Below are 15,368 nucleotides of genomic sequence, written 5' to 3'. Positions count from 1 at the left end.
CATAATTCTTCTGATGGGACACATAGGCCATTCGTGGCCACACAGGCGGTCAGTGGGATGAATAGGCCGTTCGTGGTCACATAGGTGCACAGTGGGATGAATAGGCTGTTCGTGGTCACACAGGCGGTTAGGGGGATGAATAGGCTGTCCGTGGTCACTTAGATTGGCCGTGGACAGACGGGCCGTTCGTGGTCAAACAGGCTGTCAGTGGGACGAATAGGCTGTCCGTGGTCACTGGGCGGGGCCACGGGCCGTCACTTAGATTGGCCGTGGACGGACGGGCCGTTCGTGGTCAAGCAGGCTGTCAGGCTGCGTCGAATCGACTGAGGGCGGTCGGCGAGTCACCCCCTGTGGCCGACGCCCGTAGCCCGGCACCGTCGGCCGGTCCCCCAAAAATCACCTAGGGGGCGTCGCGCAGGGGTCCACTAACCTCCTACCACGGACTACCTTTTAAGCTGTCCGCGGACCCCTTCCCTAACCCGGTGGCCTAAAGGGCGTAAGGGTTTTGTAGCGAATTGCATCATTTATATTTAACATGCCTCCACTTGTTCCCACCCAGTTTTGAACTGAGGACCTGTCGCGTGTAAAGCGAACGTGATAACCACTACACTACGGAAACTTGATTTGGACGCCAGTCCCACCTCTTCTAGGGTACGCTTGTTCAAAAGCGACTGAAACTATAGACTGCCCAGTGTTTTAAACATGGCAAAAAGCTGCTAATTTTGTTGGCAGACCAAACATTTTTTATTACTGTACAGGAAACCTCAACGGTCATTTGTTTTATTTTTGACAGAAAATGTTCCTGCATCCCTGCAAGTGTACTGACCTGCTCAACAGAAAATCGCATATGAAATTTTTGCAAAAACCACCCACATTTTCCGCCCAGTTTCGAACTGGGGACTTTTCGCGTGTGAGGCGAACGTGATAACCACTACACTACAAACACGTCTTCAGGTTGCAGACATAAATCTTTAGGTGCACAATTATTAAAAAGCATATAAAGGAAATGAGCGCTTCATCCACCTAGCGTGGCAAACAGTTTAAATTTTCTGTCAGAATCTAACCACTGTTTCTGCTCAGTTTGGAAACCGAGGACCTTTCGCGTGTTAGGCGATCGTGATGACCACTACACTACAGAAACCTATTGATGGAGCATGTAGTTTTTAGAAGATGGCTCCTTCCCATAATCTGCTCTGCAAGCAGTGTGACAGTTTGTAAATTCCACAAACAACAGAACAGAGGTTATTCGGCATGGCAATCTGCCTACAGCTCCTTGGTACGATGGCCTTCACCTGTCTCAAAAGTAAGGGTTTTGTAGCGAATTGCAGTATTTATATTTAACATGCCTCCACTTGTTTCCACCCAGTTTTGAACTGAGGACCTGTCGCGTGTAAAGCCAACGTGATAACCACTACACTACGTAAACTTGATTTGGACGTCAGTCCCACCTCTTCTAGGGTACGCTTGTTCAAAAGCGACTGAAACTATAGACTGCCCAGTTTTTTAAACATGGCAAAAAGCTGCTAATTTTGTTGGCAGACCAAACATTTTTTATTACTATACAGGAAACCTCAATGGTCATTTGTTTTATTTTTGTCCTTTTCTAAAGAGATTAAACCACAAACATCCCTGCAAGTGTACTGACCTGCTCAACAGAAAATCGCATACGAAATTTTTGCAAAAACCACCCAAAGTTTCCGCCCAGTTTCGAACTGGGGACCTTTCGCGTGTGAGGCGAACGTGATAACCACTACACTACGTCTTCATGTGGCAGACATAAATCTTTAGGTCCACGCTTATTAAAAAGCATATAAAGGAAATGAGCGCTGCTACTACCTAGCGTTGCAAGCAGTTAAAAATTTCTGTCAGAATCCAACCACTGTTTCTGCTCGGTTTCGAACCGAGGACCTTTCGCGTGTTAGGCCAATGTGATAAACACTACACTACAGAAACCTATTGATGAGGCACATGTGCTTTTTAGAAGATGGCTCCTTCCCATAATCTGCTCTGCAAGCAGTGTGACAGTCTGTGAATTCCACAAACAACAGAACAGAGGTCATTCGCCATGGCAGTCTGCCTACAGCTCCTTGGTACGATGGCCTTCACCTGTCTCAAAAGTAAGGGTTTTGTAGCGAATTGCAGCATTTATATTTAAAATGCATCCACTTGTTTCCGCCCAGTTTTGAACTGAGGACCTTTCGCGTGTAAAGCAAACGTGATAACCACTACACTACGGAAACTTGATTTGAACATCAGTCCCACCGCTTCTAGGGTATGCTTGTTCAAAAGCGACTGGAACTATAGACTGCCCAGTGTTTTTAACAGGGCAAAAAGCTGCTAATTTTGTTGGCAGACCGAACATTTTATATTACTGTACAGGAAACTTCAATGGTCATTTGTTTTATTTTTGTCCTTTTCTAAGAGATTAAACCACAAACATCCCTGCAAGTGTACTGACCTGCTCAACAGAAAATCGCATACGAAATTTTTGCAAAAATCACCCACAGTTTCCGCCCAGTTTCGAACTGGGGACTTTTCGCGTGTGAGGCGAACGTGATAACCACTACACTACAAACACGTCTTCAGGTAGCAGACATAAATCTTTAGGTGCACGCTTATTAAAAAGCATATAAAGGAAATGAGCGCTGCACCCACCTAGCGTTGCAAAGAGTTTACATTTTCTGTCAGAATCCAACCACTGTTTCTGCTCGGTTTACGAACCGAGGACCTTTCGCGTGTTAGGCGAATGTGATGACCACTACACTACAGAAACCTATTGACGAGACGAATGTGCTTTTTAGAAGATGGCTCCTTCCCATAATCTGCCCTGCAAGCAGTGTGACAGTCTGTAAATTCCACAAACAACAGAACAGAGGTCATTCGGCACCCACCTAGTGTCATTCGGCATGGCAGTCTGCCTACAGCTCCTTGGTATGATGGCCTTCACCTGTCTTAAAAGTAAGGGTTTTGTAGCGAATTGCAGCATTTATATTTAAAATCCCTCCACTTGTTTCCACCCAATTTTGAACTGAGGACCTTTCGCCTGTAAAGCGAACGTGATAACCACTACACTACGGAAACTTGGTTTGGATCTCATTCCAACCTCTTCTAGCGTACGCTTGTTCAAAAGCGACTGAAACTATAGACTGCCCAGTGTTTTTAACATGGGAAAAAGCTGCTAATTTTGTTGGCAGACCGAACAGTTTATATTACTGTTTAGGAAACCTCAATGGTCATTTGTTTTATTTTTGTCCTTTTTTAAAGAGATTAAACTACAAACATCCCTGCAAGTGTACTGACCTGCTCAAAAGAAAATCGCATACGTAATTTTTGCAAAAAACACCCACAGTTTCGAACTGGGGACCATTCGCGTGTGAGGCAAACGTGATAACCACTTCACTACGGAAACAAGTCTTCAGGCTGCAGACATAAATCTTTAGGTGCACGCTTATTAAAAGCATATAAAGGAAATGAGCGCTGCACCCACCTAGTGTGGCAAACAGTTTAAATTTTCTGTCAGAATCCAACCACTTTTTCTGCTCGGTTTCGAACCGAAGACCTTTCGCGTGTTAGGCGAACGTGATGACCAATACACTACAGAAACCTATTGATGAGGTGCAGGTGGCCTTCGATGGCCTTCACCTGTCTCAAAAGTAAGGGTATTGTAGCGAATTGCAGCATTTATATTTAAAATGCATCCACTTGTTTCCGCCCAGTTTTGAACTGAGGACCTTTCATGTGTAAAGCAAATGTGATAACCACTACACTACGGAAACTTGATTTGGACGTCAGTCCCACCGCTTCTAGCGTACGCTTGTTCAAAAGCGACTGAAACTATAGACTGCCCAGTGTTTTTAACATGGCAAAAAGCTGCTAATTTTGTTGGCAGACCGAACATTTTATATTACTGTACAGGAAACCTCAATGGTCATTTGTTTTATTTTTGTCTTTTTCTAAGAGATTAAACCACAAACATCCCTGCAAGTGTACTGACCTGCTCAACAGAAAATCGCATACGAAATTTTTGCAAAAACCACCCACTGTTTCCGCCCAGTTTCGAACTGGGGACCTTTCGCGTGTGAAGCGAACGTGATAACCTCTACACTACGGAAACACGTCTTCAGGTGGCAGACATAAATCTTTAGGTGCACGCTTGTTAAAAAGCGTATAAAGGAAATGAGCGCTACACTCACCTAGTGTGGCAAACAGTATAAATTTTCTGTCAGAACCCAACCACTGTTTCTGCTCGGTTTGTATCGAATTGCAGCATTTATATTTAACATGCCTCCACTTGTTTCCGCCCAGTTTTGAACTGAAGACCTTTGCGTGTAAAACGAACGTGATATCATGGTATGTGCTTTTTAGTAGATGGCTCCTTCCCATAATCTGCTCTGCAAGGAATGTGACAGTCTGTGAATTCCACAAACAACAGAACATAGGTAATTCGGCATGGCAGTCTGCCTACAGCTCCTTGGTACGATGGCCTTCACCTGTCTCAAAAGTAAGGGTTTTGTAGCGAATTGCAGCATTTATATTTAAAATGCATCCACTTGTTTCCGCCCAGTTTTGAACTGAGGACCTTTCGCGTGTAAAGCAAACGTGATAACCACTACACTACGGAAACTTGATTTGCAAGTCAGTCCCACCGCTTCTAGGGTACGCTTGTTCAAAAGCGACTGAAACTATAGACTGCCCAGTGTTTTTAACATGGCAAAAAGCTGCTAGCGGCAGACTGAACATCTTATATTACTGTACAGGAAACCTCAAAACCTTTTATATTACTGTACAGGAAACCTCAATGGTCATTTGTTTTATTTTTGTCCTTTTCTAAAGAGATTAAACCACAAACATCCCTGCAAGTGTACTGACCTGCTCAACAGAAAATCGCATACGAACTTTTTGCAAAAACCACCCACAGTTTCCGCACAGTTTCAAACTGGGGACCTTTTGCGTGTGAGGCGAACGTCATAACCAATACACTACAGAAACACGTCTTCTGGTTGCAGACATAAATCTTTAGGTGCACGCTTATTAAAAAGCATATAAAGGAAATGATCGCTGCACCCACCTAGCGTGGCAAACAGTTAAAATTTTCTGTCAGAATCCAACCACTGTTTCTGCTCGGTTTCGAACCGAGGACCTTTCGCGTGTTAGGCGAACGTGATGACCACTACACTACAGAAACATATTGATGAGGCACATGTGCTTTTTAGAAGATGGCTCCTTCCTATAATCTGCTCTGCAAGCAGTGTGACAGTGTGTGAATTCCACAAACAACAGAACAGAGGTCATTCGGCATGGCAGTCTGCCTACAGCTCCTTGGTACGATGGCCTTCACCTGTCTCAAAAGCAAGGGTTTTGTAGCGAATTGGAGCATTACATTTAAAATGCCTCCACTTGTTTCCGCCCAGTTTTGAACTGAGGACCTTTCGCGTGTAAAGCAAACGTGATAACCACTACACTACGGAAACTTGATTTGGACATTAGTCCCACCGCTTCTAGCGTACGCTTGTTCAAAAGCGACTGAAACTATAGACTGCCCAGTGTTTTTAACATGGCAAAATGCTGCTAATTTTGTTGGCAGACCGAACATTTTATATTACTGTACAGGAAACCTCAATGGTCATTTGTTTTATTTTTGTCCTTTTCTAAAGAGATTAAACCACAAATATCCCTGCAAGTGTACTGACCTGCTCAACAGAAAATCGCATACGAAATTTTTGCAAAAACCACTCACAGTTTCCGCCCAGTTTCGAACTGGGGACCTTTCGCGGGTGAGGCGAACGTGATAACCACTACACTACGGAAACACGTCTTCAGGTTGCAGATATAAATCTTTAGGTGCACGCTTATTAAAAAGAATATAAAGGAAATGATGACTCCACCCACCTAGAGTGGCAAACAGTTTAAATTTTCTGTCAGAATCCAACCACTGTTTCTGCTCGGTTTCGAACCGAGGACCTTTCGCGTGTTAGGCGAACGTGATGAACACTACACTACAGAAACCTACTGATGGCGAATGTGCTTTTTAGAAGATGGCTCCTTCCCATAATCTGCTCTGCAAGCAGTGTGACAGTTTGTAAATTCCACAAACAACAGAACAGAGGTTATTCGGCATGGCAATCTGCCTACAGCTCCTTAGTACGATGGCCTTCACCTGTCTCAAAAGTAAGGGTTTTGTAGCGAATTGCAGCATTTATATTTAACATGCCTCCACTTGTTTCCACCCAGTTTTGAACTGAGGACCTGTCGCGTGTAAAGCGAACGTGATAACCACTACACTACGGAAACTTGATTTGGACATCAGTCCCACCTCTTCTAGGATACGCTTGTTCAAAAGCGACTGAAACTATAGACTGCCCAGTGTTTTAAACATGGCAAAAAGCTGCTAATTTTGTTGGCAGACCAAACATTTTTTATTACTGTACAGGAAACCTCAACGGTCATTTGTTTTATTTTGACAGAAAATGTGCCTGCATCCCTGCAAGTGTACTGACCTGCTCAACAGAAAATCGCATATGAAATTTTTGCAAAAACCACCCACAGTTTCCGCCCAGTTTCGAACTGGGGACCTTTCGCGTGTGAGGCGAACGTGATAACCACTACACTACGGAAACACGTCTTCAGGTGGCAGACATAAATCTTTAGGTGCACGCTTATAAAAAAGCATATAAAGGAAATGATCGCTGCACCCACCTAGAGTGGCAAACAGTTTAAATTTTCTGTCAGAATCCAACCACTGTATCTGCTCGGTTTCGAACCGAGGATCTTTCACGTGTTAGGCGAACGTGATGACCACTACACTACAGAAACCTATTGATGAGGCGCATGTGCTTTTTAGAAGATGGCTCTGTTCCCATAATCTGCTCTGCAAGCAGTGTGACAGGTTGTAAATTCCACAAACAACAGAACAGAGGTCATTCGGCATGGCAGTCTGCCTACAGCTCCTTGGTACGATGATAAAAAATCTGATAAAAAATCACAAAGCCCATAATAAGAGCAACAAAAGAGATGAGAAACGGGGAAAAGAACAAGAGGTATTAAATTTATTTAAAGAAAAGGGAGCACAATTGATAAAAGAACTTAGAAAGAGAGTAGGGAAAAAAGAAAGCATAATAGAGACCCCAACCCCATATGCACCATCCTATGACTTGACTGGTAAACAGCTCCCACTAGTGACTGGAACAGTGGCTATAAAAGGCAAAGTGAATTTTGAAAATGAGAAGGAAGAAGAAATAAAGGTGAATCAGGACTGTAGAGGAGCAGACATGAGTGACCCTCTAATTTTATCAAGATGGGATGCTGTGAGCCGTGAGGGGAGTCAGGGAAGTGCCTTAGACCTCAAACACCTGATTGACGCTCATGGAAGCCCTGCATTGTCTAACCCGTATTTCCATGCAAGTCAAGCTTTGCAGGAACTCAGAGGAAAGACGGGGAAGAAGGTGGAGGTTGACAGACAACGAGCCAGACTTGACCGGGAAGAAATAGAACGAGATATACGGATAACTAAAGAACAGATCGACCAAGAAGTTGAAGCCATGCGAAGACTCCTAAGAGACTCCATAGAAAGGGACCAACAGAGACTTCGGGAACATCAAAGACGAAGATCTAATTCAGCCAGCCCACACAGGGAATACAAGCATGTGTCTGGAACCCTCCTTTTAGAAGAAGCACCCCCAAGCGAACCACACTGGAGGAGCGGAGACAATTTGAGAGAGATACCAGCACGCAAACTGAGTCCATATAAAGATGAAGAGGAACAACTGGAAGAAGATCCCTTACAATGCCCCATCCTGATCAAAGGACATCAAGGACAGTACGTGCCATGGGCAGGACAAGATCTGGAGGGACTGATAGCCCGCCTCCCTGACCTACATGAAGGGGCTGGCAAATGGATCAGACTGCTGGAAGAAGAGACAATGGGAAAGATACTAGCCAGTGGAGATGTCAAGGCCCTGCTGGCAAAGAGCGTTGGAGGTGCAAAGACTAATGAAATCCTTAAAGCCTCTGGACTTGGAGCTGCAGTCAATTCGACCAGGATGGATGCCACACCATTGGACAGGCATAGAGCTGCACTATGGCGGGCTCTTTGAGAACATTATCAAACTCAGATGGATCCGAAGATGCTGAAAGGGGAACCAATAGGAGATGAGGAAAATCCAATCACCTATGTTCAAAGACAGTCAAGAAAGTGGAAGCAAGAGCTGGAGAGATACCCTGAACGGGATCCAGTGATAACAGCACTGTTCAGATCCTCCATAATTGACGCCATGCCTCCCTCTGTAAAAGCCAAGCTGGAGGATGTGGTCGGGTTGGCCTCAAAGACATCAAAGGAGTTCAGTGACCATGTGGCTCACGCAGTGGAACAGTACAGGAAGAATAAACTAAAGCTGAAGAATCAAGAAAGAGAGCTTCAAAGAAAATTGACTCAGCTACAACTGGATGAACTGATTAACAAGAAGAAGAAAGTACAGGCTGCAGTAAAGGAAGTTGAAGATCAGTCTGCAGTGATGGCTGCTGTGAACATACCAAGTCAAGCGCCACAAGTCATACAGCAAGCTCCAGTCAACATGGGTCAGAATGTGCCAGTCAACGTGGGAAAACCCATAACAACCGAATGCACCTATCGTGATCTATCTTCCTGAACAACAAGACAACAGAAACAGAGCAATGTCAGCACCAGGAAGGGGAAGAGGAAGAGGAAGAGGAAGGACATACAGCAACCAACAGAGGAACATGGATCAACCTGGACACACCAAGAGAAATTGCCCAGTGAACCCATGGCCACAAGATGAGATGCAAGGCCAGATGCAACAACCTTGGCAGCAGAGATCCTTGAATCAGCAACACCAAGTATCAGGGCCAGTCAACCCATGGCGTGGCCCAGACCAAGGTTACTAGGGGTGCCCAGAGAATCCTACGGGGAGGAGTCAGCTGCCAATGCTGACCAAGAACCTATGCTGCGGGTTAAAATAGAGGACAAGATAATACCCATTATGCTTGACACAGGGGCAACATTCACATGGTTGAGCCAAAATTATGCCTCTCACCTACCCAGGTCTGGAAAATACGTCAACACAGTGGGATTTTCGGGACTGACACAGCTAATTCCAATGACAGCCCCTGTCAGCATAAAAGTCAAAGACTCTGAAATAAAGATTCCAATACTAGTGTCTGACCAAACGCCAGTCAACTTGTTGGGTAGGGATGCTATATGCAAATTGAACTTACAGATATGGTGCTCTCCTGAAGGGATATATATATATATATATATATATATATATATATATATATATATATATATATATATATATATATATATATATATATATATATATAAATACAGGTATAAAACAGATGTTAGTAATGGGTGGAGCTGAGCAACAAGAACAATAGACAAAAATATTTTGGATAGGGAATATAGATTGGGTAGTAGGGGACACACTTGAAAAATGGGGAAGATACAGTATATAAAAGAGCAACTTCAGAAACCAGTTTCCCCAGAAACCGAATTCCATTGTACAATGAGATATGATCCCCTTAGAGATCCAAAAATGGAAAAAGAGTGGTTAGGAGGAACTAAAGGACAGACTGTGTGTCTGACTTCAAATTACATAATTCTAGGACCAGAGAGAGCAGCGTTACAAATTGAACACTGTGAATTCACTAATACTTGGTTTAGAGTAGATGATTCAGTACCACATGTTACATTATTTATAAATGAGGGGGGTCAAGCACAAGATCTAGGCCCAATGATGTTAAAGGTAGAAGGAAAGCTTTGGTAAGCCACTGATAACCCTTTCATTTTTCAAACAAAATATATGACATATCTCAAAATCATCTGCACAACCAAAATGGTAGGGATTCCAAAATTGATAGTTGAGACAGTAGAGAAAAGCGAACTGAAGTCTAGAATGGACGAACTTATCTCAGAGATGGAACAACAAGTGCCTGTACAGTTATGGTCAAAACATGACACAGATGTTGGCCTAGTTAGATCAGCAAACCCCATTAGAATTGCAACTAAACCAGGAGTTCAATTACCAAGAAAGCAACAATACCCATTAAAACGTGAAGCAGTGGAAGGGATAAAGGCAACAATTGATGGATTGGTTGAGGCAGAAGTACTGATTGAGACAATCAGTTATTGTAATACCCCAATTTTACCAGTTGAAAAAGCCAACAAGTCAAAGTGGAGGTTAGTGCATGACCTAAGAGCAGTTAATGAAGTAGTTGAAGATTGGCCAGCGGAGGTTCCAAATCTGCATACGCTATTGACAAATGTTCCACCTGCTGCTAATTATTTCACTGTGATTGACCTCTGCTCTGCATTTTTCAGCGTTCCATTAGCAGAAGAAAGCAGACACCTTTTTTCCTTCACTTACCAAGGTAAACAGTATACACTAGAATGCCTCAAGGATTTAAACACTATTTACACTCATCATAAGACTGCTGAATTATTAGAACAAGGACGATTTGTTTTGACACAGGCCAGATGCTTAGCATATTCTACATTGACAACTTATCCTGATATCACGATAAAGCGATGTACCACAACAAATCCAGCTAATTTTGTCCCGCTGGAGGGGGAAGGAACACCTAGTGAGTGTGTTTCTGTCTCTCTAGCTTTTACTCGTCTGAGACCAGATTTGGAATCAACACCAATTGTTGATCCAGACGTAGATTATTTTGTGGATGGCTCATGTTTTAGAGACCACTTAGGTAACCATGCTGGCTTTGCTGTTGTACAAAAAGATGGAGACAATTTTACCCCTGTGATAAGTCAACATTGTGAGCAACCTTGCTCCGCACAATTGGCTAAACTAAAAGCACTTACTGAAGCTTGCATATTGGCTAAAAACAAAGCAGCCAACATTTATACTGATTCTGCATATTTTACCCCTGTGATAAGTCAACATTGTGAGCAACCTTGCTCAGCACAATTGGCTAAACTAAAAGCACTAACTGAAGCTTGCATATTGGCTAAAAACAAAGCAGCCAACATTTATACTGATTCTGCATATGCCCACGGCGTATGTCACTTATTTGGTGCGGTGTGGAAGCAAAGAGGATTTAAAAAGAGTGATGGAACCCCAATTCAACATGGAGACAAAATTACTAAATTGATTACAGCTATGATGTTTCCTACAAAATTGGCCATAATTAAATGCCAGGCCCATAAGAAAGAAAATGACTTTGTCATCAAAGGCAACATTGCAGCTGATATGCATGGAAAACAAGCCTCTGGATGCCAATTAGCTGTAATGGCACCCTAAGTCCTGATCCAGCCTCTCCCCACAGTAGAAAGTATTGCCCAAATGCAGTCCAGAGCAACACCACCTGAAATATATTTATGGCAGCAAAGGGGGGCGACAAGAGATGCAAACAACATATGGAGATCACATGAAGGCCACATGATAGCCCCCACCCCATTGTAAGAGTAAAAAGATACATGTTGGTTATCATAGACAGGTTACAGCCAAGAGGGATACCACATGAGTTTAAAGCTAGAGACAAGGCAGCAGCAGGACTTGAATCAATATTTGTATGGATAACGCCAAATACGAATATGGAATGGATTAATTACATATATTACAATCAGCATATATTATAATACAGATCAAGCACTTGTTGCCTTAGGTCACCAACTTAAATACACTAGCAGAATGACATGGCAAAACATACAAGCCCTGAACTGGTTACTGGCAGAAAAAAGATGTCTAAGTATGTCTAATGTTTGGATCTGATTGTTGTACCTTCATCCCAAATAACACAGTCCCAGATGGATCATTTACTAAGGCTGTGAAGAAGTTGAAGGCCCTAAGACAAGAGGTTTCTGCGAATACGGAGAGAGACAGAAATTTGGGATACTGGTTTGATTCCATATTTGGATCATGGAAAGAATGGCTTATTGAAGTGAAAGTGAAAGTGACACGTGATGGCCAAGTATGGTAAACCATACTTGGAATTTTACCCCTGCATTTAACCCATCCAAGTAAGTGCACACACATTAGGAGCAGAGTAGTGAGTAGTGAACACACACACACTGCAAACGTGAATACACACACCCGGAGCAGCAGGCAGCCTTGAGTGGCACCCGGGGTGCGATTGGGGGTTAGGTGCCTTGCTCAAGGACACCTCAGTCATATTCCTGCCGGTACTGGAATCGAACCAGCAACCTTTGGGGCAGTCCAACTCTGTTACCATTAGGCCATGACTGCCCCTTATTAGGGTGGGAATAATAATAGCAGTGACTATTGGTGTTTTCTTTTTGCTGTTCTGCTGTGTTGTGCCTTTTCTCAGATCCATGCTGGCTAGTGCAGCTGCAAAACAAATGATCAATGTGTCAGTGAAACCATCAGGCATTGACATTGGATGCACCAACTCAGGAGTATATCCGATTGGCCCAGGCTTGGACGAACTGGATGACTTCCTTTGAGAGGTTGGATGAAGAAGCAAGGAATAAGGGTACCTTATTACTTTTGATTTTGATAATATTTTTACTCTGTTTTTGACAAGATAGGGAGATAGCCCCACTGTGTATTTTGATTCGGGGATAAAACTAGTTAGAACAATTAGAGCATGGGTAGAGTAGGAAGTTAGTTAGAGTGTTACTATTTACACTTTAAATATATTCCTGTAACAAGTCAAGAAATTTAGAACTTACATGCATTAGACCATTGGAACATGTATATAGTTATAAGTGCAAAAGAGGAATTATTTGCAAGCGCGGTCATCGTCTGTTGAAGAAACACGAGCTGACTCAACTGGTGGTTTAAAAACCCGCTGTCTGCTCTAACACCAGATAGCGCCCCTGGCTGGACTGGGGCACCTCTGGCAACGATGGAGCAACCCAGATAGCACTCCAGGCCACCGGAAGCGCCTGCTCAGTTCCTCTGGCAACGTGAGACAGCTGCTGGAATTCAAGTTCATACACTGTGATTGTGTTATTGAATGTTTGATAACCTGAAGTAATGCATCCCCTTAAACTGATGATGTGATAGGAAGGTGAGATCTTTTACTCCACTCTAGCCAATTGGGGGTGGAGATGTTTGGTCTTACTATTCCTCCAGAGTGTACCCTTATGATGAAGGTTTATTGATAAAGTTGGATGGTCTAGATCGGCCATTTTTGATAGGTAATACAGAAAGAGATCTATTCATGAGGACACACCCTGGGTAAGAACGGTTTGAAGGTGGGACTAGAGAGAGTCCCAAAGGGGGGATGTGCATGCGCAAAGAAGGTTGCCTCAATTAAAAAATAAAATAACGATGCAGGTGTTTTTAATCATGGTGACAGGTCAAGGAGGAGCAAGTAGAAAAAGATAACTGTATGAGCGCTAATTGGACACTTAACCATAAGAAAAAGGTATAAGACCTGAGCACTGGGCCCTTGTGAAGTCAGATGAGTGGCCGTCATCTCACTTTGTTGAACTGCTCAATAAAGTTATTCTTCTGAGACCTTAAACTTCGACTCTGAAAGATTTCTTCTGAGACCTGAACCAGACTTTGAAGACTTGAACCAAAGATCGAGAATTTGCCACAACAATAACCACTACACTACGGAAACTTGATTTGGACGTCAGTCCCACCTCTTCTAGGGTACGCTTGTTCAAAAGCAACTGAAATTATAGACTGCCCAGTGTTTTTAACATGGCAAAAAGCTGCTAATTTTGTTGGCAGACCAAATATTTTTTATTACTGTCTAGGAAACCTCAATGGTCATTTGTTTTATTTTTGTCCTTTTCTAAAGAGATTAAACCACAAACATCCCTGCAAGTGTACTGACCTGCTCAACAGAAAATCGCATACGAAATTTTTGCAAAAACCACCCACAGTTTCCACCCAGTTTCGAACTGGGGACCGTTCGCGTGTGAAGCGAAAGTGATAACCACTACACTACAGAAACACGTCTGGCTGCAGACATAAATCTTTAGGTGCACGCTTATTAAAAAGCATATAAAGGAAATAAGCGCTGCACCCACCTAGCGTGGCAAACAGTTTAAATTTTCTGTCAGAATCCAACCACTGTTTCTGCTCGGTTTCGAACCCCGCGCACCTTTTGCGTGTTAGGCGAACGTGATGACCACTACACTACAGAAACCTATTTATGGAGCATGTGCTTTTTAGAAGATGGCTCCTTCCCATAATCTGCTCTGCAAGCAGTGTGACAGTCTGTGAATTCCACAAACAACAGAACAGAGGTCATTCGGCATGGCAGTCTGCCTACAGCTCCTTGGTACGATGGCCTTCACCTGTCTCCAAAGTAAGGGTTTTGTAGCGAATTGCAGCATTTATATTTAACATGCCTCCACTTACTTGTTTCCACCCAGTTTTGAACTGAGGACCTTTCGCGTGTAAAGCGAACGTGATAACCACTACACTACGGAAACTTGATTTGGATGTCAGTCCCACCACTTCTAGTGTACGCTTGTTCAAAAGCGACTGAAACTATAGACTGCCCAGTGTTTTAAACATGGCAAAAAGCTGCTAATTTTGTTGGCAGACCAAACTGGGGACCTTTCACGTGTGAGTCGAACGTGATAACCTCTACACTACGGAAACACGTCTTCAGGTTGCAGACATAAATCTTTAGGTGCACGCTTGTTAAAAAGCATATAAAGGAAATGAGCGCTACACTCACCTAGCGTGGCAAACAGTTTAAATTTTCTGTCAGAACCCAACCACTGTTTCTGCTCGGTTTCAAACCAAGGACCTTTCGCGTGTTAGGCGAATGTGATGACCACTACACTACAGAAACCTATTGACGAGACGGATGTGCTTTTTAGAACATGGCTCCTTCCCATAATCTGCTCTGCAAGTAGTGTGACAGTCTGTAAATTCCACAAACAACAGAACAGAGGTTATTCGGCATGGCAATCTGCCTACAGCTCCTTGGTACGATGGCCTTCACCTGTCTCAAAAGTAAAGGTTTTGTAGCGAATTGCAGCATTTATATTTAACATGCCTCCACTTGTTTCCGCCCAGTTTTGAACTGAGGACCTTTCGCGTGTAAAGCGAACGTGATAACCACTACACTACGGAAACTTGATTTACATGTCAGTCCCACCTCTTCTAGCGTATGCTTGTTCAAAAGCGACTGAAACTATAGACTGCCCAGTGTTTTTAACATGGCAAAAAGCTGCTAATTTTTTTGTCCGACCAAACATCTTTTATTACTGTACAGGAAACCTCAATGGTCATTTGTTTTATTTTTGTCCTTTTCTAAAGAGATTAAACCACAAACATCCCTGCAAGTGTACTGACCTGCTCAACCGAAAATCGCATATGAAATTTTTTCCAAAACCACCCACATTTTCCGCCCATTTTCGAACAGGGGACCTTTCGCGTGTGAGGCGAACGTGATAA

At 43.2% G+C, this 15,368-nt stretch overlaps 14 non-coding genes across 14 annotated transcripts; all 14 read right to left on the bottom strand.

Annotated features, from left to right (window-relative positions):
- Window positions 1-1,692: 1,692 nt before the first annotated feature.
- trnav-cac (transfer RNA valine (anticodon CAC)) lies at window positions 1,693-1,762 on the bottom strand. The gene has a single exon. It is a non-coding gene; the product is annotated as a tRNA-Val (tRNA).
- Window positions 1,763-2,167: 405 nt separating this feature from the next.
- On the bottom strand, window positions 2,168-2,240 carry trnav-uac (transfer RNA valine (anticodon UAC)). Its single transcript has one exon. It is a non-coding gene; the product is annotated as a tRNA-Val (tRNA).
- Window positions 2,241-2,699: 459 nt separating this feature from the next.
- trnav-aac (transfer RNA valine (anticodon AAC)) lies at window positions 2,700-2,773 on the bottom strand. Its single transcript has one exon. It is a non-coding gene; the product is annotated as a tRNA-Val (tRNA).
- A 1,268-nt stretch (window positions 2,774-4,041) lies between these two features.
- trnav-cac (transfer RNA valine (anticodon CAC)) lies at window positions 4,042-4,114 on the bottom strand. The gene has a single exon. It is a non-coding gene; the product is annotated as a tRNA-Val (tRNA).
- Window positions 4,115-4,551: 437 nt separating this feature from the next.
- Window positions 4,552-4,624, bottom strand: trnav-uac (transfer RNA valine (anticodon UAC)). The gene has a single exon. It is a non-coding gene; the product is annotated as a tRNA-Val (tRNA).
- A 488-nt stretch (window positions 4,625-5,112) lies between these two features.
- trnav-aac (transfer RNA valine (anticodon AAC)) lies at window positions 5,113-5,185 on the bottom strand. Its single transcript has one exon. It is a non-coding gene; the product is annotated as a tRNA-Val (tRNA).
- Window positions 5,186-5,398: 213 nt separating this feature from the next.
- On the bottom strand, window positions 5,399-5,471 carry trnav-uac (transfer RNA valine (anticodon UAC)). Its single transcript has one exon. It is a non-coding gene; the product is annotated as a tRNA-Val (tRNA).
- Window positions 5,472-5,737: 266 nt separating this feature from the next.
- Window positions 5,738-5,810, bottom strand: trnav-cac (transfer RNA valine (anticodon CAC)). Its single transcript has one exon. It is a non-coding gene; the product is annotated as a tRNA-Val (tRNA).
- Window positions 5,811-5,933: 123 nt separating this feature from the next.
- trnav-aac (transfer RNA valine (anticodon AAC)) lies at window positions 5,934-6,006 on the bottom strand. Its single transcript has one exon. It is a non-coding gene; the product is annotated as a tRNA-Val (tRNA).
- A 538-nt stretch (window positions 6,007-6,544) lies between these two features.
- On the bottom strand, window positions 6,545-6,617 carry trnav-cac (transfer RNA valine (anticodon CAC)). Its single transcript has one exon. It is a non-coding gene; the product is annotated as a tRNA-Val (tRNA).
- Window positions 6,618-13,835: 7,218 nt separating this feature from the next.
- trnav-cac (transfer RNA valine (anticodon CAC)) lies at window positions 13,836-13,908 on the bottom strand. Its single transcript has one exon. It is a non-coding gene; the product is annotated as a tRNA-Val (tRNA).
- Window positions 13,909-14,319: 411 nt separating this feature from the next.
- Window positions 14,320-14,392, bottom strand: trnav-uac (transfer RNA valine (anticodon UAC)). The gene has a single exon. It is a non-coding gene; the product is annotated as a tRNA-Val (tRNA).
- A 295-nt stretch (window positions 14,393-14,687) lies between these two features.
- Window positions 14,688-14,760, bottom strand: trnav-aac (transfer RNA valine (anticodon AAC)). Its single transcript has one exon. It is a non-coding gene; the product is annotated as a tRNA-Val (tRNA).
- Window positions 14,761-14,974: 214 nt separating this feature from the next.
- On the bottom strand, window positions 14,975-15,047 carry trnav-uac (transfer RNA valine (anticodon UAC)). Its single transcript has one exon. It is a non-coding gene; the product is annotated as a tRNA-Val (tRNA).
- Between the last annotated feature and the right edge of the window lie 321 nt (window positions 15,048-15,368).

This window comes from Siphateles boraxobius, unplaced genomic scaffold, assembly GCF_051911475.1.
Source record: "Siphateles boraxobius isolate OS27281-9 unplaced genomic scaffold, OSU_SipBor_1 23, whole genome shotgun sequence".
In the NCBI taxonomy this organism is placed as follows: Eukaryota; Metazoa; Chordata; class Actinopteri; order Cypriniformes; family Leuciscidae; genus Siphateles; species Siphateles boraxobius.
This window is presented reverse-complemented; position numbering and strand designations above follow the sequence as displayed.